Source organism: Henckelia pumila, chromosome 3 (genome assembly GCF_033568475.1).
Source record: "Henckelia pumila isolate YLH828 chromosome 3, ASM3356847v2, whole genome shotgun sequence".
NCBI lineage: Eukaryota > Viridiplantae > Streptophyta > Magnoliopsida > Lamiales > Gesneriaceae > Henckelia > Henckelia pumila.
This window is the reverse complement of record NC_133122.1, coordinates 123,520,331-123,547,649: the sequence shown is the minus strand read 5'-3', so window position 1 is coordinate 123,547,649 and position 27,319 is coordinate 123,520,331. Positions and strand designations below refer to the sequence as shown.

The following is a 27,319-nucleotide window of genomic DNA, read 5'->3' as shown; positions in this document are numbered from 1 at the left end:
AGTTTTTGGAACAACTAAAAGCATGTCGGTCAAGGGTCTGCACCACCGGTGACCTCGCTCTGGGGATCCTGCCCCTTAGCCTCAATGTAATAGTCATCACCTGAAATCAAATAAGTGTAGTGAGTCTAAAGGACTCAGCAAGAATATGGGGGGGAGGATAACGAGTACTACATAGATACAAGCATACACAGAATTTAAAATAATGCATAACAAAATAATTGTTCATGCCCCTAAGCTTAAAAATGATGAACATGTAAAAAGAAATGAGTGCATGAATATGACATGTGCAAGGCTAAGTCAAATAAACTCAATGAATTTCATAAACTATACAAAACATGGTCATAATAATTTTTTGGGGAACTTAGATCCTTGAATTGTGACTCTGTGATTTCGATCATGATCATGGCTATAGTGCACTATGCCGCAAGGAGTCAGGATATCTCCCAACCCATCTTGCCCTGGTGGTAAGGGAGACCAAGATTTCTCCTGGCCCCACACATACACATGAAAATTCGATAAGGGAAGCCAAACGTCTTTGACCCCACACAATATACATGAATAGTTGGTAAAGGAAGCTAAACATCTCCAGCCCCACACAATACACATGAATAGTTGGTAAGGGAAGCTAAACGTCTCCAGCCCCACACTTACACGTGAATATGTAGTCACAATCATCTTACTTCGTTCAAAATATTTTCCTTTCTTTATTGAATATAAGACTTAACATGCACGTGTAGATGTAATGAACTCAAATATATTTACTCAATGAACATGCAAGAGACTCGATGGTGAATGACCGAAATGGTGATTTAGGGGAGTACCAAGGGCGGGAATCTAAACCATGGTTAAAGCACTTAGATAAATGGAGCGGTACGCCCTAAAATCTTATAACTCATTCAATACTTGCCAAAACGGAATTCCGCTTGAAACAACATAATCCTAACCTATTAAGCTACTTCCAGTCCCGAGCCCTTACCCAAATTCTGATCTTAATACTGTTTTAAATGTTCAAACCCGGACAACAACTTGTCGTCTAAAAAATTTTATCTCTCATAAGTCCCAAGGCTTGAAACTTAGGAAAAACTCCACCAAATTGAACTCCGTTCGAAACGTCGTTTCCCTAACATCCTAAGGTATCACTAGCCTCGAGCCCTTCACCTATACCAGCCTCTAACCCTATTATGAACTCACGGTTCTGGACAGCCCCTAAGTCCACGAAATCTGCTCAAGTTCAACCTCTCAAATCCAAACCAAACCTGTCCATTTGACCTCAACCCCAAGCCACTGTCTTAGCATCACTAACCAAATTCTAAGACTTCCCAAAACTCTTGAAAATTTAACATAACCCAGCCCATCCGCAACTCCACCAAATTCAACCAAAGCTAATTCCTAAGAAGCTGGCAGTTTCGAATTTCCCCATCCAAGATCATATTTCAATTTCATTCAATCTAACGCTACCACGTGAACTACATATCACTCGTGGTAGCCCCTAAATCACCACACCACCCAACACCATCAGCAAACACAGAAAAAAAAAATCGAAACATGACAGTCAAGAAAATCTGAATTTTTGAAAATATCCTAGCACAATCACCATTGCATTCCAAGGCTTTAAAGTCGATTAATCTATGCATATGTTCATCATACAATTAACAACAATCAAAATCCCAATCAAGAGTTGATCGGCCGTGAGAAAGAAAAAAAAAGGAGCTGCACGATACATATGAAATTTCGAAAATGGGTAATACATGAGATAACAACAATCAAACACGCACTAATAGTATATAATGCAAGAAATGAACCATAATCTTGCCTAGATAATGCAAGAAAAAAAGAAATCGATGAAGCCCAAAAATCTCGAGCTGCGACCGCGAGCAAGACCAAGGAAAGGACTGAAAACTAAAGAAATGAGCACAAACCTCACTCCCAACTGGACATGGAACGATTTCTAGAGGAGAAAATTGAAGCTTGAAAGCTCCTAGTGAAGAATCGAAGAACCAAGCTCCACCCTTGAAGAACAGGGGGAAAAAATCGAGATGTTGTGTGTGTTGTTCGGAAATGGTATGCGTGAGTTTAGGGTGTTAGTGTGTGTGTGTTTTGGGTTAGATATTTATGTCCAAGTGTTAGAATAGGTAACCCTAGAAAAAAAAATGGAAGTGTTATGAAATTTAGGGAAATGTGTTATACACTAAAAAAATTGCTAAACCAATAAAAAAAAGTACTACAATTAAAATCGCACTAAATAAAAATGCAAGCTTAGAATCATAATTTAAAATATTAATTTTGATTTTACTAGCCCGGAAATAAAAATACTAATTTTCGCAAAAGTTAACAATAGTAAATTCTATTGCGCGGGAAAAAAATATAACATTTAGCCAATTAGCACAGAAAATTAAAATAATTAGAAATCATAAATATTAAAGACTGATTTAGGCATGAAAATTAAATTAAGAAATTCTAGGCGTCACAGTTTCCCATACAAGCTGACGTCGAAAAAACTGCAGAAGGACAGAGTACCTTCACAACAGTATTTTACTATCACAGTACCGATGTAATTTGAATTAAAGATTTGTTGCTATTCATCCCTATGTAAAGGAGATGAAGATCAGTAATACGCACGACAAGAAAAGAAAGATAGTGAGACATACTGCAAACTTACGTCTACATTCAAGAAGTCTCAACTGAAGTTAAGTGATCAAGAACATGTATATCGTCATATCTGATCAAGTGTAGGATCAGTTTGTGAAAATCATATCAAGTTGTAAATATTGTAATAGATCAGTTTAGTGAACTCTAAAACACTACTATTGTAACAAGAATCTGTCGAGAACTTAGTTCCTAAAATTGAATCTAGGGGTTCTGAGATAAGCAGTTTGATAAGTCTTAGTCTTGGTGTGTGTTGTTGCAAAGTGTTGTAATAGACAAAGTTTTCTAGAATTAATCCTTCCGAAGAGGAAGAAGGGGTGACGCAGGAGATTTAGCTACAAGCATCCATAAACAAACACATACGTATTTTACTTCTTATTTTCACATATATTTCAGTTGAGCACACACATTCACTCACAAATACAGTCTGGTCATTTGAGTATTGTTCTCATATATTAGTTGGCATCATTTCGCACATAATACTTACTTGTCAATTAATATCGATACACGAGAAGGAAATAGATCTGTTGACTAACCTCAACTAAACTCAGTTTAGCATTTTCGGAGGTCAACTGCTACAATGCATTCAATTTGGGAAGTTCACACATTAACCCATCACGAAGTGATTACACGACACCATCAAGTGGTATCAGTTCACCCCAATCCTTACAAGTGGTGTCAGAGAGCTAAAACTACTATAGTACTTCGTTTTAGCCAAAACCAGCTTTCCTCCACTATCACCCAGACCGATCCTTTCAAGTGGTATCAAAGAAAGGTTCCTTCTCGTTTCTGAACTTATTTTTAATAGCTGCATTTGGAGAGATCGCTAATAGCTTCTGGTACACCACCGTGGACAACTGCACAGCCAAGACTGTTGAAACGTATTCTATGGCTAAGAATAGTTGGCAGCAATTTATCAAACTAAGCGATGAAGTGATGGAAACTGAAGAGAACAGGAGTTCATTGATTGAATTAATTAAATTAGAACCCACTAAAAAACCATGTTGCTCAGATAAATCTCCAAGCTACATCGATGAAGATAAGTCAGCTGCCTCATGGCTCACGATGATCAATCTTCCATCAATGAACAAACATCTAACCAGCCTTCTACTAACGGACAGGTATTTGACTTGAGCTGCAATGAATTTACACAAGAGGAGTTAGTTGATGCACTGCACAAAATGGCTGATGAATATGAGAGACTGTGAGTAGCATTTGAGGACATCAAAGCAAAGCAAAATGATCTGTCAGACACCTCAACTGAGCCCAGTTGAGAATAGTCAGTTGAGAGAATCAGTCTAGAGTCAGAGATTGCTAAGCTCAAGAATGAAAATGGCAAGCTACAAGTTGAAAGTCAAAAGTTAAAATCAGAAAATCTGAGGTTAACTGAACTGATTCAAACATGGAATAAGTCCTCAGTTTTGCTAACTGAGATACAGGAATCGCAAAAGCCTGTTGGAGACAAGACTGGTCTCGGCTTTGTTAACAATAACTGCATTGCTGAGTCAAGCATTAAACCATACTGGATATGTGCACAGGCAAGTACATTCACTTTGTTAAATCCAATTTCGTACATGAACAGAGTAATCTTGCCCCACAAAATGAAAAACCTGTTGAAACTTTGAACAATTGCCGAAAGTTTGGAATTGGATATGTGCCACAGAGCTCTTGTGCAAGGTAAGACTGGAAATCCAATCAATCCGCGCACATCTTAATGACTGGAAAACAAAACCATAGACCCTACAAAAGGTCTGTTTAAAGAAAATAGAGACAAACCTATGATGTGGGAGGGTGAAAAAACATGGTAGATATAAGACACAACACGCACAATCTGATGCATACTGTCATCCACACACAGAGACATCAGTCACACACAACTGCTTGTGCACAACCACAATGGAAAATTTCTCGGGTCAACCAATTAGGTTGATCCAAGTATGGATTCTTAAAGGACTAATTCATCGAGGCCCCACAAAAACTTGGGTACCATAGTATAGTTTGATTTTGTGTGTACAAATGACAAAAATCAAAGAACTCGGTAAATCACTTTGGCATTTATAAACTGAACTTTCTTAGAGCCAAACTAATACTTCGCCCTGAAATGAAGATATTTTCTTAACTCATTCCCAACAAGATCAATGCAAAGGAAATCAGTTTTAAGAGGAAAACTGAAGTGAGGGTGAACATCTGCTTTGCAATTTTTTTTAAAAAATGAGTTGCTGATTAGGCCGAATGATTTATCAAGAGACAACGACTAAATAACACATCTGGATTCATGAGTATCTTTGAAAATACGAAGATACAACTCAATTCCCAACATAACCCTGACATGTGGAACTACCTATTGAGGGGGAATGAAGCAGTTATGCAAAGCCGACTGACAAAGAAAATTTTTGTAACCCCAAACTGAAGCATTAAGACTGAGCAGACTCAAGTCCAACTAAGAAGATCAGTCGAGGTCTAGAAAATCAGTTTACCGAATATTAGTAAAGACATCACTCATTCAAGAGGGACTTTACATTGAAATTACCAAAGAAAAGATCAGTCTAGCATCAAATAACTCAAGTTTTAAAAACTTCAAGATCAAGGATTTCCAGAAGATGAAGCTACATGCTAAAGATTTCATCAACTCCAAAAAAGGGGAAAATTGTTGGAACATACGTAGTTTTGGTGTTGACAAAACAATTTAGGCAAATACAGAGATAAACTGCTCTTGTCCATGAGCTGAACTGAAGACAAACTGAAGACGTAGACTGGACAAGTTTTCGAGCCAAACTGAAGTACGTAAAATGAGTTGACTTTGATCAGAACAAAACTGAAGTCATCAATCGGTCAAGAAAACCAAACTAAGGTTATATAGTAAATTGTTCAGTGTTCCAGTGAACTAAACTGTTCTAGCGAGCCAAACTGAATTATCAAGACTGGATAACAACGGTATTGTACTATCACAGTACAGATGTAATTTGAATTAAACAGTTATTTCAATCCATCCCTATGTAAAGGAGATGAAGATCAGTAATACGCACGAAAATAAAAGAAAGATCGTGAGACACACAGCAAACTTACGTCTACATTCAAGAAGTCTCAACTGAAGTTAACTGATCAAGCACATGTATATCGTCATATCTGATCAAGTATAGGATCAGTTTGTGAAAACATTATCAAGTGTAAATCTTGTAATAGATCAGTGTAGTAAACTGTAAAACAATACTATTGTACAAGAATCGGTCGAGGATTGAGTTCTTGAGATTGACTCTAGGAGTTCTGAGATAGGTAGTTGGGCAAGCCCTATTCTTGGAGTGGGATGTTGAAAAGTATTGTAATAGTCAAAGTCTTCTAGAGTGAATCATTTCGAGGAGAAAAAAGGGGTGATGTAGGAGATTTAGTTCCGAACATCCATAAGCAAACACTTGCGTATTTTACTTCCCTGTTTCACGTATATTTCAGTCGAGCACACACATTCACTCACAAATATAGTTTGGTCATTTGATTATTGTTTTAATCTATTAGTTGGCATCATTACACACATAATATTTGTTTGTCAATTAATATCGATATACGAAAAGCAGTTCAGTTGACTAAACTCAACTGAAATCAGTTTAGCATTTTCAGAGGTCAACTGCTACAGTGCATGCAGTTTGGAAAATTCACACATTTGCCCAAACTGATCCGCAACAAGTGATTACACGACACCATCAAGTGGTATCAGTTCACCTTCATCCTTACAAGTGGTGTCAGACAGCTAAAACTGCTACAACACTTCAATTTAGCCAAAACCGATTTTCATATCTTATGTATGTTTTCAAAAAAATTATTCGCTCATAATATGTTCAAATCCTTGTTATGCATTTTTTATTCTTGATTCAACATGAATTAGTTTTTTTCTCAAATATTTTTACAGCACTGTTAAGATTCGAATTAAGAGTGAAAAGAAAATTTTCAAACCATGATAAGTTAAGGCCCTGATGTGATAGGTAATAATAACCGAAGATATAAAGATATTGTACATAGATCTGTGTTTTTGTTTTTAGATCTGTGGTTTTTTTCCTTCCACAGGTGCTTACTAGGAACCAATTGCTCACTGTCCTCTTGTCTTCCCATCTTTTAGAGTCTCGCGGTTACTGATTTGGACTGGAAACTTTCATAAGGGTTTGTTCTCGTAGCCATTTTTTATCTTAGTTTGTTCTCACACGCTGTCCTTACATCTGTGTTTTGCTTTTGTTCATAAGTGCTTAACGGCGTTGGCTTCTGTTTTCACAAGTCATTCTTCTTCTCTCTTCTTTGTTTTCACATGCTATACCATCTTTTTTCTGCACCGGTGCAAGAGGAAAAGGCATAAAAAAGGGAGTGGTTCAGAAGATAGGTAATTACCTTCTTTTCTATTCGTCTGCTTTTCTTGTCTTTTGCACCGTCTTCAACTGCCTACAATTCCTTTGGTTTCGAATATTCTACACAGTGTTCCTCTTCTTGGGATTGGAAAGCTTCATCTAGGTTAGTTGTGTTCCTCTTATTTTTGTTCTGTTTTTTTCCCATGAGGCCATTTATGATGTTATTTCTTTAATTTGATCTTCTCTTGTTCTTGTTTATGTTATTGTTTATTTTATTTGACCGTGAGTTTGAGGATTCTTGAAAATTTTCTTCTCCACAGTGTCTTTTACTTGCAATGTGAGTTAAATTAGATTAGCTCAAATTTGCTCAATAACACATGGAAAGGGAAATTTTAAAGCACAGAATCCGCAAAGTTTTGTTTCAGAAAAAAAACAGCAATGCTGCGGCAGTGCTGCTGTTCTATATTCTTCATAAGAAAAAGCTTATAAAATTTAAGTTTTTAAATTTTTAGTTTTTTAATATGAGCAACCCAAACATTCAGTGTAAAAGTGGATCGGTAATTCTTTTTCCCTACTTTTTCGAATTATGTATATTAGTATATATTAATATTAGAATATCAGAAATTCATTACAATTACCATTACGTGAGGATGAATTTAAAATCTCATCAATTGAATTTATATAAATAACTAAAAATCCAAATTAATTTCTTTTTAGTTGGCACTAAATTCTTCTACGTGATTTGCTTCACTCATTTGTGATGTGTTGTTATGGTTGGATTTGAATCAGAATATGAAATGTACTTATATGTGCGAATGTAGTTGTTTAAACCTTCTGATTTCTACCAAAGGCTTCTAGCCTAAGTGGGACCAATATTTCCCAAAATGGGAGAGGTTTTGGATTCAAGACCTTCCAACCCCCCACCTCCAATGTCAAAAAAAAAAAACCATCTGATTTCTTAACTTTGCTGTGTTTTTGCTGCCTTTTGTTGTAGTTAGATGTGCGATTTACAAATTCTTTGTTGGCTACTGTTGCTGATCTTGTTGTTAGTGGTAGGTTCTTCTTTTTTTTGCATTGACAGTAGTCGGGTCTACATTTGGTGTTGTTCGTGGTGGGTTCTTCTTTTTTCTTTCTTTTCCAAATGTCTTGCTGCCTTTTGTTGTAGTTACATGTGCGATTAGTCACATATGGGTCTGAAATTGTTTGCTGTTTTCATTCTTCTTTTTCACAGAGGTTTTAAGATTTTTTTACAATGGTTGTAAACTTATTGCTTTTACTTAGAGTCTTGCTTTGGTATATCATTGTTCTTGTTGGTCAGATCTTCTTTTTCTTTGACTGAGATTTTCTTATTTACAAGCGTTATTGATTCCCGATCATTGGATGAGGTTTATGGAGTAATGTGGTCTCCTTTGTGTGTCATGAATGATAAATAAGGAATGGACAGTTGATGCAGCTAATTATGTGCTCTGAATTTGATGTGAATGAGGTATAAGTGTTTGTCGTTAATTTGTTTGGTTAATATGTCAGGTCATTGTTTTTGCTTTAAGCTTTTGTTTAAACTTAATGGTTTCGTTTTTTAAGTTCTTCATTTGCTGCTCACTTTGATCAAGCATAATAAAGAATGGAAATAAAATATAAGGTTCTGTCGGTGTGTGTATGTAACTTCTTAACATATAATTTAACGAAAAATGTTTAAATTATTTCTCTTGATGCAAAAAAAATGTCCAATTATATTTCCACAGAAAATATTAAAAGATTTAAAGTTTCTTCATTTTCTGCTCCATGACTTTCTTTCCATGGGTTACTGCTACCAATATAACTCTTATATAATTTTTTTTATAGACTTTTGTTTTTTTTCCAAAAGAAAAATTATTTTCCATAGAATAAAACAGATTGTTAGGGTTTTATGAGGGTAAACATGGAAACACCTCAAGTATTGAGGTGTCCATACCTAGTCTATTTTTACAAAAGAATTTAAGTTATTCATTTTAATCCATTTTATGGACTGTTTCATTTTATAAACCAACAACTACGCACACACACTGTGTGTGATTAAATATGATAAGATATAAGAAAAAAATATTTTTACTTTTTTTTATCAAAGGGTCAAGTTCAAGAATAAATTGTATGAATTGAAGCCGAAATGTGAAGGATGAATTTAGAATTAGGAAAAAAAACATGGAAACCCATAAACATGCCCGAAACAGATACCATACTTCATATACCCTCACAGTTTGTTCAAGTGCTGTTACATTTTCACAAGGATCTCATAATTTAAAAAACTCTTTTAAGATTTATGAGCCTAATCTTGATTTCAAAAATTACTCCCGAATAACACACACAGATAAAGAAACATACATATGATTCATAATTTAAAACCACACATATTCCTTACATAATATACTTTGACTCAAACTCAACTTTTCGAACTCTACGTCATGTATTGAACCACTTTTTGTTAAAAATCATGTCTAATTTATTTCATCCAAAATAACTATACTATAACTAATAATTATATAACCGTAATTTCTAAATACATTAATTTGATATCGATTTTCAATTTAACTAAATCATATAACATCAATGGTAAAGTGTTTTGAAATTATGGCTTTTGAATATAAACGAGGGCCAATTACAAGTTTCATAGTTCTCATGTGTCAAAACGTCTTTTCTATGTTTTTTTCAAAATAAATGTCTTAAACTATGCTTTCAATACACATTGAACTTCAAAAGAGTAGAGGAGGAAATCGGGACACATGTATACATGGTGTAAGCTTTTTAAAACAATTGCATAATAAATTATTGAAATCCTTCAAATAACATGCTAAATCCATTAAAGGTAAAAATTGAACAGGAAATAAAAATTTCCAAAATCTTCACATGAAGTTCATGTGCACCTTCATCATCATTTTAAAAACATCATTAAGGCAGGAACTAAAAGTTATCCATATCTATATATTTGTATATCATGAAATCACCTTGTTACAGGTGCAAGTTTAGAAACTTGTAATTCGAATTAGAATTTAAAAAGAAGTTGAACTTTTACCCCAATTTTTTCATGGCCTCTAAGTAAAGAAGAAGACTCCCAGTCTCTATCCAATGATGATTGAAAACTAGCAACGAAACCACGTCTCGTGTAATGGAAGACCATTCATTGTGATACTTACGAATTAACAATTAACAATTAACAATATATATTTGAAAAAACTGAAGTATGATTCATTGTCCTACATATAGTAGTCATCAGGACATTACTCAATTATTTTTCCAAGCTTTTGGTAAAGTTCACTTAGAAGAGTGGTGTGCTCCTTGACCGTCTCCAAATCAACTAAATAGTTGTACACGTCAGCAAAAATATATGAAACATAAGAACAGACATTATATCAATATAAAAACACAACAAAAGCTTTTGGAATTCTTCCATCCCAAATTCGGTTTCACAATTTTTAATTTTCTCTCATGATATATATGGTTTGCGTTTTAAAAAAAGAAAACAGAAAAAGAAAAATTAGACCTGGTTTTTATCGTGCTATAACTATAATATATATTTCATTAACTCAATTTTTTGTTTTGTTTTATGAAAATCTATCATTTAAAATAGCTTTGTTACAATTTTTTTTAAAAAAGAGTCTTCCATATTTTTAAAATCCGCAAATACCCTCTTTTTACCCCTTCTTCGACTCAATTTCTACTAGATTATCCCATTCAGTTGTTCATTTTCTAGAAATAAATTGATTCACCTAAGACTTGGTAATCGTATTTTATTGTAAACCCTTGAGCTACGATCGAATTCCTCTAACATGGAATCATCTAATGGTATTTAGAGCGCGAATGAATATGAAATATGAAAACCTTTAAAAAAGGGTGTTGAGTGACATCATCAATGGCTAGTTTGATAAAATAGATATGCAATACCTCGCGTAGGTGGGGATTTATGAATTTGTTCAAATCTAAGGCGTAATAGGCTAGTGTCGGACTTAATTTCACGACATACACGTCGAATCCTCAGGCGGGGATCAAAAGCTCTATTTTTTTCGGAGCGAAAGTCCTTAAATTGGGTCACCAACTCGGGTTCCTCGGGGATTTCAGTTTTTGATCCCCAAATTGTACTGAAAGTGTAACGACCCACTGTATCAAGACTAGTCTTTTCAGCGTGCTTATATCCTCACTCACACGCACCCTGAGAAACTTTCCAGGGGGTCACCCATCCTATAATTTACCCAAGTCAAGCACGCTTAACTTTGGAGTTCTTATGTGATGAGCTCCCGAAAAGAAGATGCACCTTCTTGATATGAGTAGTACATATGAAATCTTTTAAGCTCTCCTCAACTATGTAGTCTCATACCTACACAGTCTCAGAATCCCTCTCATTTGCAGCGCATCTTCTCATCTGTTTCTGAATTTTTTGTCGATTTCTAGTTGTTTTTTCCATAATTTTGAACAAATTCAGGGTTCGTATGTTTCAGGATTCAGATCGATGTAATATTCGTATTTCTGGTATCTATTTTGTTCGATTGATCTTTCAAACTCAGGCAGATTTCAATTCTTTGCTTCGTTACCATCCCAAGCTTCTGGTGACTCAGAAGAGCATGTAAAGAGACAGCAGATACAGTCAAATGGAGAAATTAGATCATGAGACGAGAAAAGGGTCATGGACAGAAGAAGAAGATGTCCAGCTCAAATTTGTCATTTTATTGGAAATTGATAGCAACAAGAGGATTTGGTTATGTTATGCTCTTTATAGTTGGAAATATGATTTTTTTATTGGTTACTTTGATAGATTATGATAGGTTGACTGAACATTGAAGTGTTTTCATGGTATGAGTTCCGTTGTTCCGTCTGAACATGTTGACGCTATCATATAGTATAAAAAATGTCAATTTATAGCTCTGGATCGAGATAATGCTAAACATTATTTGGTTGGGATTTTTGAATTTCTTTACTCTCACTGGTTTTTGATAGCTAATGGCGCAGTCATTTGGTGTCTCAAACATTACGTCATGCTGTTTAGTTTTTTGAAAGGTAGTATGCATTTCACAAAATTAGTTTAGGGATGCTTCTTTTACTTTTTTATTACATAATCTGGTTTCTGTGGTAGGCTCACAGATATTTTTCTTAAATATTTTCTTATGTATTTTTGTTTGTTCATTGGTAGCTTCCAATTTCCCCAAATGGTACGCAACGCTTTGCCTGATGTAAGTTCAAACTATTGTTCATGTCAGGAAGTTTTTGTCTTTGCCTTCCACATTAAGTAGCAGCATGCAAAATTTTGCCTAAATGCAACTTCAGAGACACTAAGATTGCAACCATTTCTATTGTTACTTTGAACATGCAAAATTTTGCCTAAATGCAACTTCAGAGACACTAAGATTGCAACCATTTCTATTGTTACTTTGAATCTGACTCCACCTTATAATCAATAGCAGAATAGTTTGTCCTATCAACCCATCTGTATTCCATGTAGTATGGTTATTCAATAAACTATTTGAATCTTTACTGTATCCATCTAGATGATAGGGATTGAAGTTGGTTTCCTTATTGTTCTTTCGTCTAACTATCCTCATATGTTTTTTCATCTAGCTTGGTTTAGATGAGGCTTACTCCTCGAGTGGTAGTTGGTCACAGCTTTGGTGGAAAAGGCAGTCGCGTCTTCATTTTTAGTGGCGAAACTTCGATACCATTAGACCTTAGTATCCAACGATAGCTAGCTTCTCCAAAACAACTTCAATAAAAAAACAAACCTAAAAAGTGAATGAAAATATGTTTCCCTGCAGAATTCTATCAAGAAAATCGAAATCACTTCTGCGTGAAAGATCAAGATTGGATAAGTATTGGTTTTTTCTTGCGGGATTCAATGGTGGAAATCAAGTGGGAATTAGGCCAAAATAGCAGCTTTTCAAATTTGAGCAATCGAAAATAAATATATATGAGATTTTTTTGTTATTATTATCACTGTTGTTTGATATGATCAAAGTCAGAATTGTTGACCGTTTCGAAGTAGTAGTTGACGGCAGCAGGTTTGAGTCAATTTCTTAAGCTGAAAAATGACCTCTATGCCCCCGCCACAGAATAGTGTGATCAAGAATATGGGTGGTATAAACCGTACCAAAGTAATTTCAATATGGTATAAATATATATCGTTTTATATAGAAAAAAAAACATTATATTTTTCACATAAAAATAATATTTTTCACATAAAAATTAATACATTTAATGTATATTAATTTGATATAAAAAAGTATTACTTTTTATGTTACAAGTATTACGTTTTATGATAAAAATATTAATTTTCATTTGAAAAATATTATTTTTAACATATGATAATTTGACATTAAAAAATATTATTTTTTCTGTAAAAAGTGAAAAATTTTACTTTTAACGTATGTTAATTTACATTGAAAGTATTATTTTTCTCTGAAAAATATTATTGTTTATGATAAAAATATTAGTTTTTTGTGAGAAGTATTATTAGTTTTATGTGAAAAATATTATTTTTAACATATGCAAGTTTGACATAAAAAGTATTATTTTTTTTGTAAACAATATTATTTTTTTGGTCAAAAGTAATAGTTTTATGTTAAAAGTATTATTATAACGTGTAATTTGAAATAAAAAGTATTTCTTTGATTTAAAGTAATAGTTTTTATGATAGATGTATTAGTTTTTATGCAATACCACTTCTTTGGATTATCCCAAGCTTCAAGCCAAAATAACCATAAATAAAGACAAAACAAATAAAATAGATAATACAAAGAAATAAATGGAACTCACATAAGACGGCATTTGCAAATTTTACACATCATAATCCAGAAGCTACATAGTTTTCCTCCTTTAAAGAATGTGTACAGAAAGAATGCAATATTAATGACTCGTAATGTTATAACCAGCAACAATTTCAGGGGCGAAATTCCAAGTATGATGGGTGAAAATTCCAAAATCAATAAAGATCACAATTGGAACAGAAGCAGATCAAATTTAAACTGTGAAAAGAACAATAAAACACATAGAAAGATCTACTCGTCTCAATCCAAAATTGATCTTATGTCGTGTCTTGCAATTACATCCAACGATAGAACACCGAAAAAAATGTATAATTAAAAAGCTCTCTGATTCAAATAGTATGCCGTATTCGACTGTTTTCTTCTATCATCAAGTCCGTTGGCTCAGTGCATCCGAGTATCTTCTCCTTCTGCGTGTTCTTTTTCATATTTTTCAACAGCTCCATTTGCAGATTCTTCATTTCTACATAAATGGTTCTTATGTCAATGCACAATATTTTAAGGTGGATGATATGCGTACCAAGTTAAAGATAATGTCACAAAAATTTCCTATTCTCATCGAAAATCCATGATGCCCCATTTCAAAGCCAGCTATGATTTTCTTGTCATCTTTGAGGAAGACAACTTATTTTTGAATTCTTTCGGAATCATCCAAATATGAGGACAACAAGAATCAAAGAAAATCCAGCACTAAAACACCAATTAGATCAATAATAAAAGACTATGCAATTATGAGATTTCACCAGTGATTGGCTCCTTTATTTCATTAGCTCATGGTAACTTCAAAACATTGGATTTAAATCAATGAAAATGTGTGCAATTATATGATATGATGGACATGAATAAACCATTAAAGTCTGAGCTCATAACTAACTATGATTCGTGTGGTATGGGCGTATGGCTTCTAATGACACCAAGCAAACATCAAATGGATAAAACATAAATTAGACACATCAATGATGTTCAAAAGTACTAGTAATTTTCACTTTGCAATAGGACTTCGATAAAAACAGGCTTAGGCGCCGGCACGAATTCGACACAAGGAAAGAGAGTTATCATCGGTAGTATTGTTCATACTTCATAAATGATGTATATAGCAAAACTCAACCATTGCAGCTAAGAACATACATGATGCAAGAATTACATCTCTTTCTCTTGAGGATTCTGCTTCTACTGAGAAGCCTACTTGGTCTTTTTGCTGGACAATCCTTGTATTCCTTAATCTAAAGTCAATGGTGAATCCAAGCACACACAAGTGGTGGAATTCTTCTATAGTATATCACAAATCCAAGATGAATATTTGATCGAATTGAGGTGATTATTCTCGAGATCCAGTAGTTGAAGATTCCTGATTTGGCCTAAAGAAGAATGATGCATTATTCAATTACAAAAAGAGTAGAATTTCACAAACTACCCATTAGAAAATGCATTAAAGTAACTCGCCTTCATGTTTGACTTTCACGAAACCACCACGTTGAGACTGCTCAACCACATACTAAATACAATATTATAAGAAAATTTTCGCCAAGTGTGAGCTGTATAAGCATGCGTGAGTATCAATTTTCACACAAAAATAAAATTCCAAAAAAAAACAAAAGAAATCACTTCCAAGACAATATAAATCAAGCGCATAAAGAAGCCCACAAAAATATTGACTGAACTTCACAACCAATTACTCCCAAATTCTAGAAAACCAAAACAGACCTTGTTCGCATCAGAATCCTCGAACACATAAACATCAAAACAGAAAAAAAAATAGCAAGAGAGATGTGAAACCCAATTTTATGGATGACATCGATTCGATAAGGTTAGTTCCTGAGAATTGAGATGGTAGGAAGCGATTAAGAATTGGGATAACAGTGAATGTTACATCTCTGTGTAATTAGACACAGCCACTTGCAATTTCACACTCTACATGCTAAATCATGCGCGCGCATTTAAATGCAAATTTCCAATCTATATTCTGAATCATCAATGAAAATTACAATGTAATTAGTGTCACGTGAATCAAAAGTGTACCAACCTGCAACGGGGATTTCGACGGCGAACTCTGTGTAGCAGAAGATAGAAAGCAAGGCGAAGAGGCCGGAGATGACGTAAGAGAGCACGACGGCCGGGCCGGCGTTTAGGCTCGCCTCCTGGCCGGTGAGGACGAATTTTCCGGAGTCAAATTAGGGATAAATTAGAGAATACTGGTGAAGAATTGGGAGAAAAATCAAAATTAGGGTAAGCGTAAGATTGGTAATGGATGAAGGTTAATGTAACAGGTTGTACAAGGGGTTAGATCCGACCCAAATTAGGATCCGTCTCACGAAATATGACCCATGAAACGGTTTCATACAAGTGTTTGTCTAAAATCTATTATTACTTATTACTTATTACTTACTTTACTTATTATTATTATTACTATTATAAATATGTGAGTTTCATTGTGAATTTACATGGTTACCCTTCCATTATTATATAAGATTAATGTGTTTTTTCCTCAATTATTTATTTGTGTGACTCTTCATTTAAATTATTTACTTCAAATCTATTTCTATTATAAAAATGTGAGTTTCATTGTGAATTTACATGGTTACCTTTTTATTATTATGTAAGTTTAATGTGTTTTTTCTTCATTTTATTATTACAAATATGTGAGTTTCATAGTGAATTTACATGGTTACTCTTCCATTATTATATAAGATTAATGTGTTTTTTCCTCAATTATTTATTTGTGTGACTCTTCAATTAACTTATTTACTTAAAATCTATTACTATTATAAAAATGTGAGTTTCATTGTGAATTCACATAGTTACCTTTTCATTATTATATAAGATTAATGTTTTTTTTCTTCATTTATTTATTTGTGTGACTCTTCAATCTATTATTCTATTACTATTATAAATATGTGAGTTTCATTGTGAATTTACATGGTTACTCTTTCATGATTATATAAGATTAATGTGTATTTTCCTCAATTATTTATTTGTGTGACTCTTTAATTAACTTATTTACTTCAAATCTATTACTAATTATTATTATTACTATTATAAATATATGAGTTTCATTATGAATTTACATGGTTACTCTTCCATTATTATATAAGATTAATGTGTTTTTTTCCTCAATTATTTATTTGTGTGACTCTTCAATTAACTTATTTACTTAAAATCTATTACTATTATAAAAATGTGAGTTTCATTGTGAATTTACATGGTTACCTTTTCATTATTATATAAGATTAATGTGTTTTTTCTTCATTTATTTATTTGTGTGACTCTTCAATTAACTTATTTGTTTAAAAATTGTACTATGAACTCTTTCAAATAAAATTTTTAAAACAATTTTTTTACTTTAATTTCTAATTTATCGTATTCTATTATTTACTTCACAGATGAACCAACACATGAAATACTAATAATAATAATAAATTTTGGTATCTTACAAGATAGTATATGTATACTTAAATAAAAAAATTCATATCGTACTTTATTTTTCATATTAATCTATCTTTTATCTATTCTATTACTATTATAAGTATAGGATAGTAACAATTATGATTAACTTAAATATTTTTTTACACACTATTTTCTGAAGTTCACTTTTTTATTTTATACAACTACTATTTATTATTTTCACATTTTCCTATTTAAGTTTTTCCTAAAAAATGTATTAACTTATTTAATTCACACTATTTTTCTATATACAAGATATTTTATGAATACTTAAAATAAAAAATTTACATAGTGTAATTTATTTTTTCTATTAATCTGTCGATGGTCTATTCTATTACGATTATAAATATTTAAATAACAATTATGATGAATTAACTTAAATATTTTTTACACACTATTTTATTTTTTCCAATTTCATATTTTGTGTATATACTATTTATTATTTGCTCATTTTCTTATTTGAGTTTTTCTTTCAAAATATATTTAATTTATTTAATCCACACTATTTTTCTATTAATCTTATAAGATAGTATATGAGTACTTAAAATAAAAAAAGTTACATAGTCCTACAAATATATTTAACTTATTTAATGCAAACTATTTTTCTATTAATCTTACAAGATAATAATAATAATAATAATAATAATAATAATAATAATAATAATAATAATAATAATAATAATAATAATAATAATTATTATTATTATTATTATTATTATTATTATTATTATTATTATTATTATTATTATTATAATATATGGATATATACTTAAAATATAAAAATGTACACAATGTAATTTATTTTTTACACATTATTTTTTCAGTTCATTTATTAGTTATTATCAATTATATATTAATTACTATTACAAAATATAATCAATTTATATATCCTTTTTTCAATCACTGTTTGAGTTCTAATTATGAGTTTATTTAAATATTCTTATTTTTCATACACTATTTTTCTATAAATTTTACAAGATATTATAAGAGTATTTAAATAAAAAATTGTATAATGTACTACATACTTAAATGTCTATGTTTTTTACACATTGTTTATCTACTAATATTACAAAATAATATATGGATATTAAAAATTAATAAATAAAATAATTCAAACATATATGAAATATAAATATTGCGCTACAGATACAATCAAATAATTTTACTTAAATTGTGTTATTCTACGTTATTTTTCTTTTCAAACTCATCGAATATGAGTTCAAAATATATTAAATTAGCAAACTAACGATTTCACTGATCGAATAACCCGAATTCTTGAATTGTATAATTAGTTTTTGTTTTGATATTTTGTTTCATTTGGTATTTAACTCAAAAGACACTATTATTAGAAGAACTTAAGGTGGAAAAAAAAATGAAAACATGATCATACATGACTCAATCACTAACTCATACATAAAAAACAATTATCAACATGTTAATCTTGAATCTTAATTATGATGTATATTTTAGTTTGTAAATAGTTCTTAAATTATGATTCAATAAATTTATTTTGACGCATAAATATTGATATTTGGATATAAATTTTAGATGTATATTGTATGCATGCAATACATATAATCATTAATATAAAAGTTCAAAAAAAAACCCATAAAACGTGAACTATAAAAGATATATAAAAAAACTACACAATTAAACAAAAAATAACACAAGTAAAAATTAAATAATTGTATATTACTTATAGCTTACTAATATTGAATTCTGAAGATTGGGGAAAGTGAGAGGCTTTATTTAGTTAAAAAAAAAATTCAAAAACTAACATTTGATTGAGCTACAATGATTCACTACAAAGTTAGTGGAGTAAAAGATGCACCACAACGTGAACTATTGAAAATTAATGGGTTAAGCTGTATAAAACTCAAGTATACAAGTATCTCATTTAGTGTAAATTAAGAGTTCACTCACCTTACGTAGTTATGTTGCATCATTGCACAAAGTCAAAGTTCATAGACTGTACTTGTGACGTCCGAGACTGACAAGAGAGTGGAGAGTAATCGTCGGTGTCAAGAAGTTAAAAGCAGCGGCTCTTGACAGACTTCTAGGTGAAGAAGAACATGAATGAACCGATTTTATACCAAAATGAGAGAGGTCTGAGACTATGTAGGTATGTGACTGAACGGTTTGGGTTTGAAAATTTTGATAGAAACTACTCATATCATCAAGGTGAATATCTTTTTTTCGAGAGCTCATCATATGAGAACTCCAAAGTTAAGCATGCTTGACTTGAGACAATTATAGGATGGGCGACCCCCTGAGAATTTTCAGAGGATGTGTGCGAGTGGAACGTACATAAGCATGCTGAAAAGATCCGTGTTGATACAGTGAGGATAGTCGTTGAATCTGAAATGTTATAGTATGTATCATTGATTGCCCAAAAAAATATATTGAAAGAATAATACATATAACAAAAGACATAAATTTTTTTTACTGAAATCCATAATAAGAAAAACAAAAAGTAATGATACAAGAAAGAAAGACATTACAAAATTAAGTAGTCCATTTTTTTTAAAAATAATTAAACAAATATGTTTATTTCAAAATCGATTTTAGAGTAATTATATTTAACATGAATTGTCAAAAGTTTGAATACTACTATCATAACAATTTTGTAGAGTTGTCTAATTTTGTTTTGAATTATATTATATCGAAAACTAAAATCGTTGGGATTAGTCATCTATACTATATTATAAAGTATTAGGCCTTAGACTAACCGTTTTTAGTGTTTTTTATTTGACGCTTTTAAGTATCTAAATACCCCTGTCAAATTACAAAAATATTAAATTATTATTTAATTAAAATATCATAAAAACTTATTTTAGTAAATTCATGATGTTGTGACGGGTCTCGGAATCACTAATTACTTCATGCTTAAGCATGCAAATAACTTAAATAATTAACAATAATAAAAAATTCAGTGAAAACTTAAAATAATCAAACTTAAAAATCACTGGCAGAATAAAACCGACCTCCAACAAATACTAATAATGTTCAACAACTTCATCAAAAAAAATACTAAAATTCTATAACAATAAACATGGTACAATACAATTATCTCTGCTCCTCAACGACCGCTACAACCTGGTCCATCATCCAACCTAAGTCATGTCCCGTGAAATGGGGTGTGCAGAACAAAACGAGGACATGAGCATAAAAAGTCTGGTACGAAAGTATGAGTATAGAAGTACATAATTACAGAACTATAATTGATTCATTGAAACATACAAATCTAAAAATGTCACATATCAGTACATACATGACTAAAATAGACATTTTTCTATTTGAAAATTGAAAGTCTATATATGTCAAAGAAAAGCGAATTGTTTATTGTGTATGTGAAATAATTTAGAATAAGTATGTATAAAAAATTTGCTTTGCTTCAGTTGCCATGTAAAAAATAAATAAATAAATAAATAATTGGTATCCAGACATTTGAAGATAATTTTTTTTTATCAAGTTCCAGTTTTACATATAAAAATAATACAAAGAAAAATATGGCAATCTCCGATATATTTATAATTTATTATTATTATTATAAGAGATCAAAATTAGGATTTTGGTCCCGTAAATTAAAACATATTAGTTCTATACTTCTATAAATATAATTTGTAAAAGTTTAGTTTTAATCCAATAACTTGAATGTTTTTTTCGTATTGGTCTAAATCCATCTAATATTGTTTTATTTAATCTATTTTTCATTTTTCATATTTTATTTTATAATAAAAAATGAAACAAATAAATGTAAATAAATATAAAAAAATTGCCAGTAGTTTTATTCTCTTGCTATATTTTTTTTTTCATAAAAAAACACACACACAGAACAGTAGGGCAATTCATATTACACGAAACAGAGTCGCTGTACTGTGATAAAGGAAGATTGCATCAAACACACATTTCTGCATATCACAAAGAAATTAAACTTCTGTACATACGTCATTAAGCTACAGATTCTATACCATCGCCTTCATATCGATCCGCCGGCGATGTCCTGACATTCTTGTACGAATAACGCATTGCAAGAAACGTGAAGATGCAAAGGTTTCCTGCTGTAATACAACCCAACAACCAGTAAAAATAATCGATCCGGCTATTATTTAAATCCTTCCCGAACCAACTCTTGCCTCCCTTATCTGTTATGCGATCCACTAATGTGATCAAAAGGCTGCTAGCAAAACTTGAAGCACCAATTACACTAAGGTAAAAGGCTATGCCTAAGCTTCTCATTGAATCCGGTACTTGGTCATAGAAGTACTCTTGCAGTCCCACAAGCGCGAACGCGTCTCCCACACCGATGATTAAAAACTGCGGTGCAAGCCAAAATACGCTCATTGAAAGTGATCCCTTGGATGGATTTTTATCCACTATGTCAAGTCTCCTTCTCTCAACCAAGGCTGCTACCACCATTGTGACGACCGAGAATGCCATCCCAATACCGATTCTTTGGAGAATACCAATGCCTCGTACATTTCCAGTCACTTTTCTAGAGAAGGGAACGAGGATTTTATCATAGATTACAACAGAAAGTAACATTCCAATAGCGGCCAGAGCGTACATGGAGGCTGGTGGGATTGTGAAATTGTGGGTGATTTTAAGGTTCATAGATGCCCCTTGTTTTATGAAGAATGTGGAGGCCTGTGCTACACAGATACCAAATGGTAACGTGGTTAGCCAAATCGGGATCATGTTGATTATGAGCTTCAATTCTTCGACTTTTGTCACAGTTGCAAGTCTCCATGGATTTGGTTTGTTTGCTGCTAAATCTTGTGTTTCATCAATTATTGCAGCTTTGTCAAGAAACCTAGTACATAAGACCGAAACGTAATCAGTGTCTCATCCTCTAGGTGATCCTTGTAACTAATCATATGAAGTTATTTTAAGAATCTTACTTGAGATTATTGGTATGACAAAGAAGCCTCCCATTAGTCTTGTCTGTTTTAGGAACCTCGTATAGTTGATCCGATTCGGATGGATGCGCGAGATTTCTCTTCAAAGTAGCTGCAACAAGAACCTGCAGCATCGGTGTTAAGGGCCTTGCTGTGGGCTTCCGGAATCGATAAAACGGCCTTCCTAGACAAAATATCACTATACTCAAGACCATCACTGCTGTAAGAATGATATCTGCTGCAGCCCAGCTAACATGAGCTTGGATGTACACAACTACGGTTACGCCAAGAGTCAGTCCCGCGCAAAGCCCGAAATTCCACCAATTGAAGAAGGACATTTTCTTTCTGCTTTCCATAGGGTGATCATCATCAAACTGGTCAGCTCCAAAGCTCTCAAGAGATGGTCTGTGGCCTCCGGTGCCAATTGAGATCAAGTATATTGCCAGGAAGAAGAAAATCGTGGATTTTTCGAGGTTCTTGGCACGTTCCCGAGTCACACGGTTTCAAGCTGGGGATCACTGTGGACATTGTCAAGAGAAGCAAGCCCTGTGACCACATGACAACATTACATGGCATGATCATGAAGTTATTATATATAAAAATTCCGTTAGCTTATTTGAACTGATTCTACATGTATCTTTTAATAAGATTTCGCTACCACGACATAAATGATAGATGAAGCTAGCACGGTGGAGAAACGACCGAGGTATGCGTCGGCTATAAATCCCCCAAATAACGGCATCAGAGTGGTAACACCAGTCCAGTAATTAACATTCCTTGCTGCTGTTTTTAAATCTTGATGTATCACCTTTGTGAGATATGTGATTAAACTCATCGCGAGTGCGAAATAACTCAACCTCTCGCTAAACTCAATAGCTGCCAGGAAAAAAACAGTGTAACTCTGTTATAACTTTAAAGAATTACCTAAAATTATATTTTCCCAGAAGGGTATGGTACTTTAGGAGCTGTTACCTATAATTAACAGAGAGGCCTTCCATTCGCCCGTGGAAGCCCGTAGAGGTACACGTCCTTTACGATCGAACGAAGAATCATACACCCATTTTTCCGAATCCACTCCGACAGATTCTTGTTTATTTATTTGCTCCAACTCCATTTTTTTCGAAAATTTCTTGCCAGGAGATGGCTTATTAATTAGTTTGTTTGTGGTTTCCAAGCTCGCTTGCTTCTTCTTATATAAGAAAAGATTCCTGTTTTTAGGTGGCTTCTAATAATAGCCAAGATCATGGCTTTGAAGTAACATATAGTAAAAAAAAATAATATTAATTTTCATAACTTGTAGATGATCTAGTTGTTATCTTGTTGTTGTATTTAGGATTTGATAGATGTTTAAATCCTTTGAAACAACATGGTGTAGCTTGATCTTGAATGAATAACATTGCTTCTTGCATAATTATGAGCTCTTATGGTTATGTTTTAAGGCTTTGTTATGATTCATTTCTATTAATGAGATCATGTTAGAATGCATGATAGCTTATGATATTGAAAAAGGCTTTGCATGAACTTATATTAGATGATAATTGCATGATAGAACCTATTTGACAGCAGCTGAGCCCCTTCGTTTTGTTTCTGGTGCAGTGGCCTGCGCACGGGCGAGCTACTGCTCGCGCGCGCGCAAGCCAACCCATGGAGCCTCGGGCTCGTTGAACTGCGCCCGCGCGAGGGGTGATAATGTTATATAGTAATTTTGAAAACATTCATTACCGTTGGTCCTTCCTGCCTGGAGAATTGCATTCATAATCCACATATCAATGCAATATTAAAAGTATTTCTAGGTACGGTCTGGTACGATGTTTTATTAATTTACGTACAACTAATTTTATTCAATCTCGTGCGTTTTTTGTTATATTATTTATAAATCTATTAATTATTTATTTATATCAATCAAATCATTAATTATTTATCTTAAATCAATCAAATCATTGAATTTAAATTACTATATTATAAATAATATTATTCATATTTTATTTATTGTTAAAAAAACAAAATGATAATTTATCATTTTATATAAAATTTAATCAATCAAATCAAATAAAATAACTATCAATCAAATTAAGTTATATATTAACTATCATTTTTTATTTATTTTTTTATTACATTATATTACTAATAATTAAAATACAAAAATTCTTTAGACCTCAAAACTAGCTCACTCGTTGGAGTTTCTCTAAAGCACCACTGGAATTAAATTATTTTGGTTGTCTTCCTCATACTTCGTCCTTTTTGTTTTTGTGTTTTTTATTTTTTTATATATAAAAACTCACAATCATCGTCTTTCGGTGCGTTGTCTTCCTCGTACTTGTTCTCATTTCAACTTGAAGACGATGAATGAGTGATTGCATTGGTACGGCCGCGACCCAACAAATGGACGTGGGAATTCTCGATCCCGGTTCCAAAGATAATATGTATATTATATTATAATTTTGACATAAAATAAAATAAAATTAATAATCAAGAATAATTTAAAATATGTATCCCTTCCAGTTGGTTCCATAATCTTCAGCGCCAAAAATTAGTAATCATTAGTCATATTTTCCAAATTACATTTCATCTGTGTTTCACTGGAGTATTGAAATAACACAAGATATTGCCTCAACTAAAATTGAGCTCTAACGAAAACCAAAATAAATATGTTACAGAAAAAATGACCAAATTATTACGCTGAGAGAAAATTTTAACTTAATCGATTAGATGACCAAAATCTAAACGAGCTAAATTACATAATCAATTTTAGAATTTGTCCTGGTACGAGAAGTCGTGAACTATAACAAAATAAAATACTATCAAATTTCCTTTAATAAATGTGTTTTTAGTCTTCTAATCAGGCATCTATTTTAATATTGGCATGCCATAAAACATGTGATAAAAATATTCCCAATTATTGAAAGTGCCATCCCAATATGACTATGAAGCATCCTTCTGTTTCTTATTTTTGAAGCAAACGATTTTATGGGTTCTTAGAAATAATATTAGAACTTATTTTTATATTTTATTTCTGATTATTAGATAAACAGATATATATACATACATATATATATATATATAGAGTTTTGCTATGCTGCCCACCTCCCGTGCCCACTTCCATGCCCACCTATGAGGTGACAATCATCCATTGGATGAACCATTTGTATATGATTCATCTCATCCATTGGATGATTGCCACCTCATAGGTGGGCACGGAAGGTCGGCAGTATAGTAAAATTCTATATATATATATATATATATATATATGTGGTTGATAGTAAAAGTAAGGTTGTTTGAAAATGAAAATTGGTATCTGCTTGAATAAAAATAGTTCTAACAATAATGCTAGAATTAGCTAGTATCGGTAACTACTGTTTTTATTTTCTATGTTAGTATTTGAAATTAAATAAACTTGTGTTGGAAAAATGTTGAATGAATTGTTGGAATAAAATGACATGAAATGGACTTGAAATACTTGTCCAAAAGGCTTGTCCCAATTGATGTAAAAATTTGAATTTGGTGAAATAAATTGAAGGAAAAGTTGTCCCACATTGGAACAACTCCAATGTATTGCTCACCTTATATAATCCAACTTTGGATTATGGGATTGAGCCCTTATGGCACCGATGTTTTGTAAAGGAGCAAGACGCTAGTCGATGCAACAAACACGCGTGCTCGGCCGGCGAGGTCTTATGATCAATTATTATTTTTTGGATAAAATTTGGTTATAAAATAATAATAATAATAAAATATTTATTATTTTTTTTAGTGCACCCGATCGTTACCGACCGAGCGCAGCCTTGCGAGACAGTAGGCTTGAGTTTTGTTGGTCGCCCGATCGGTAAGAAACTACCGACCGAGCGCAGCCCTCGTTTGCCAAGACAGTAGACTTCAGAAAAGGTGGCCGCCCGAGCGGTCAAATATTACCGCTCGGGCGCGCCTTCTGGGCTCCGAAAAGTTGTGTCTGTTTCTGGGCTTTTTCTGTCACGGGTTGCATCCTTAGGCCATAAGACGTATTGTTTAAAGTTTTAGGCTATATATATGATCAATTATAATGTATAATGATATAGAAAAACATCTGATAACGTATACATCGGATTTATGCAAAATCTCTCCCTCACTCTCTCAAAAGAAAAGTTGATATTTATTTTCGTTCGCTGAAGTTCGTGATATTTGTAGTGCTGCTATATCACGATCGTTAGTCGTTGTATCTTAGAGACGATTGCCGCCAACGTTAAGCACTGTTAACGGGCAATTTTGTCTTGCAGATAGAGAGATTCTCTCGCCTCGACTTTGTTCATCATTGTTGCTGCTTGTGTTGCTGTTGTCGTACAAGTTTTCAAAATTCGGAACACATCCTCATAACAATCGCAAGACAAAATTTTTGTATTTTTCGGATTCTGAAGATGTCTACCGTTTCTTTCACTCCTCTCGCTTCCACCCCCGCACATGGAGAAAAAGCCACCAAAGTTTTCTGGTGCCGACTTCAAACGTTGGCAGCAGAAAATGATCTTCTACCTTACCACATTGAATCTGTCTATATTTCTCAAGGAAGATCCCCCGTCGTCGTTGATGGAGATTCTGACACCCAAAGGAGGACCGCGGTTGATGCATGTAACCACAACGATTTTCTGTGCAGAAACTACATCTTGAATGGCCTTGATGACACTCTCTATAGTTTCTACTCCTCTGTCAAGACGTCCAAGGAACTATGGGATTCCTTGGAGAAGAAATACAAAACTGAAGATGCCGGCATAAAGAAGTTCGTGGTTGGCAAATTTCTGGACTTCAAAATGATAGACTCAAAAACTGTGATGAGTCAACTGCAAGAGATACAGAACATCGTGCATGACTTATTGGCCGAATGGATGGAAATCAATAAACCATTCCAAGTCGCATCTATCATTGAGAAGTTGCCTCCGATGTGAAAAGATTTCAAGAACTACCTTAAGCACAAACGTAAGGAGTTGAAACTTGAAGATCTGATTGTGAGACTTTGCATCGAGGAGGACAACAGGAATACCGAGGCCAAGTCACATAAAAAGATGTTGGAAACCGAGGCCAAAGCAAATCTGGCGGAATCTAGTACGAGTCACAAGAGGAAGCGCCCCCATGTGGGAAAGCAAAAGGGAAAAGCGAAGAAATTCCAAGGAAGTTGCTACAACTGTGACAAACTAAATCATATGGCAAGGGACTGCCGTCTTCCAAAGAAAAACAACAAAAATCAGAAACCAAAGCAAGTCAA

General features: G+C 32.9%; 1 long non-coding RNA gene and 1 pseudogene across 1 annotated transcript; one reads left to right on the top strand and one right to left on the bottom strand.

Annotated features, from left to right (window-relative positions):
- Positions 1-6,765: 6,765 nt before the first annotated feature.
- On the top strand, positions 6,766-11,625 carry LOC140893598 (uncharacterized). The gene is made up of 3 exons (XR_012153212.1): positions 6,766-7,009; positions 7,103-7,137; positions 11,441-11,625. It is a non-coding gene; the product is annotated as an uncharacterized lncRNA (long non-coding RNA).
- Positions 11,626-21,145: 9,520 nt separating this feature from the next.
- On the bottom strand, positions 21,146-23,206 carry LOC140893058 (protein NRT1/ PTR FAMILY 5.6-like; annotated as a pseudogene).
- Positions 23,207-27,319: the final 4,113 nt, after the last annotated feature.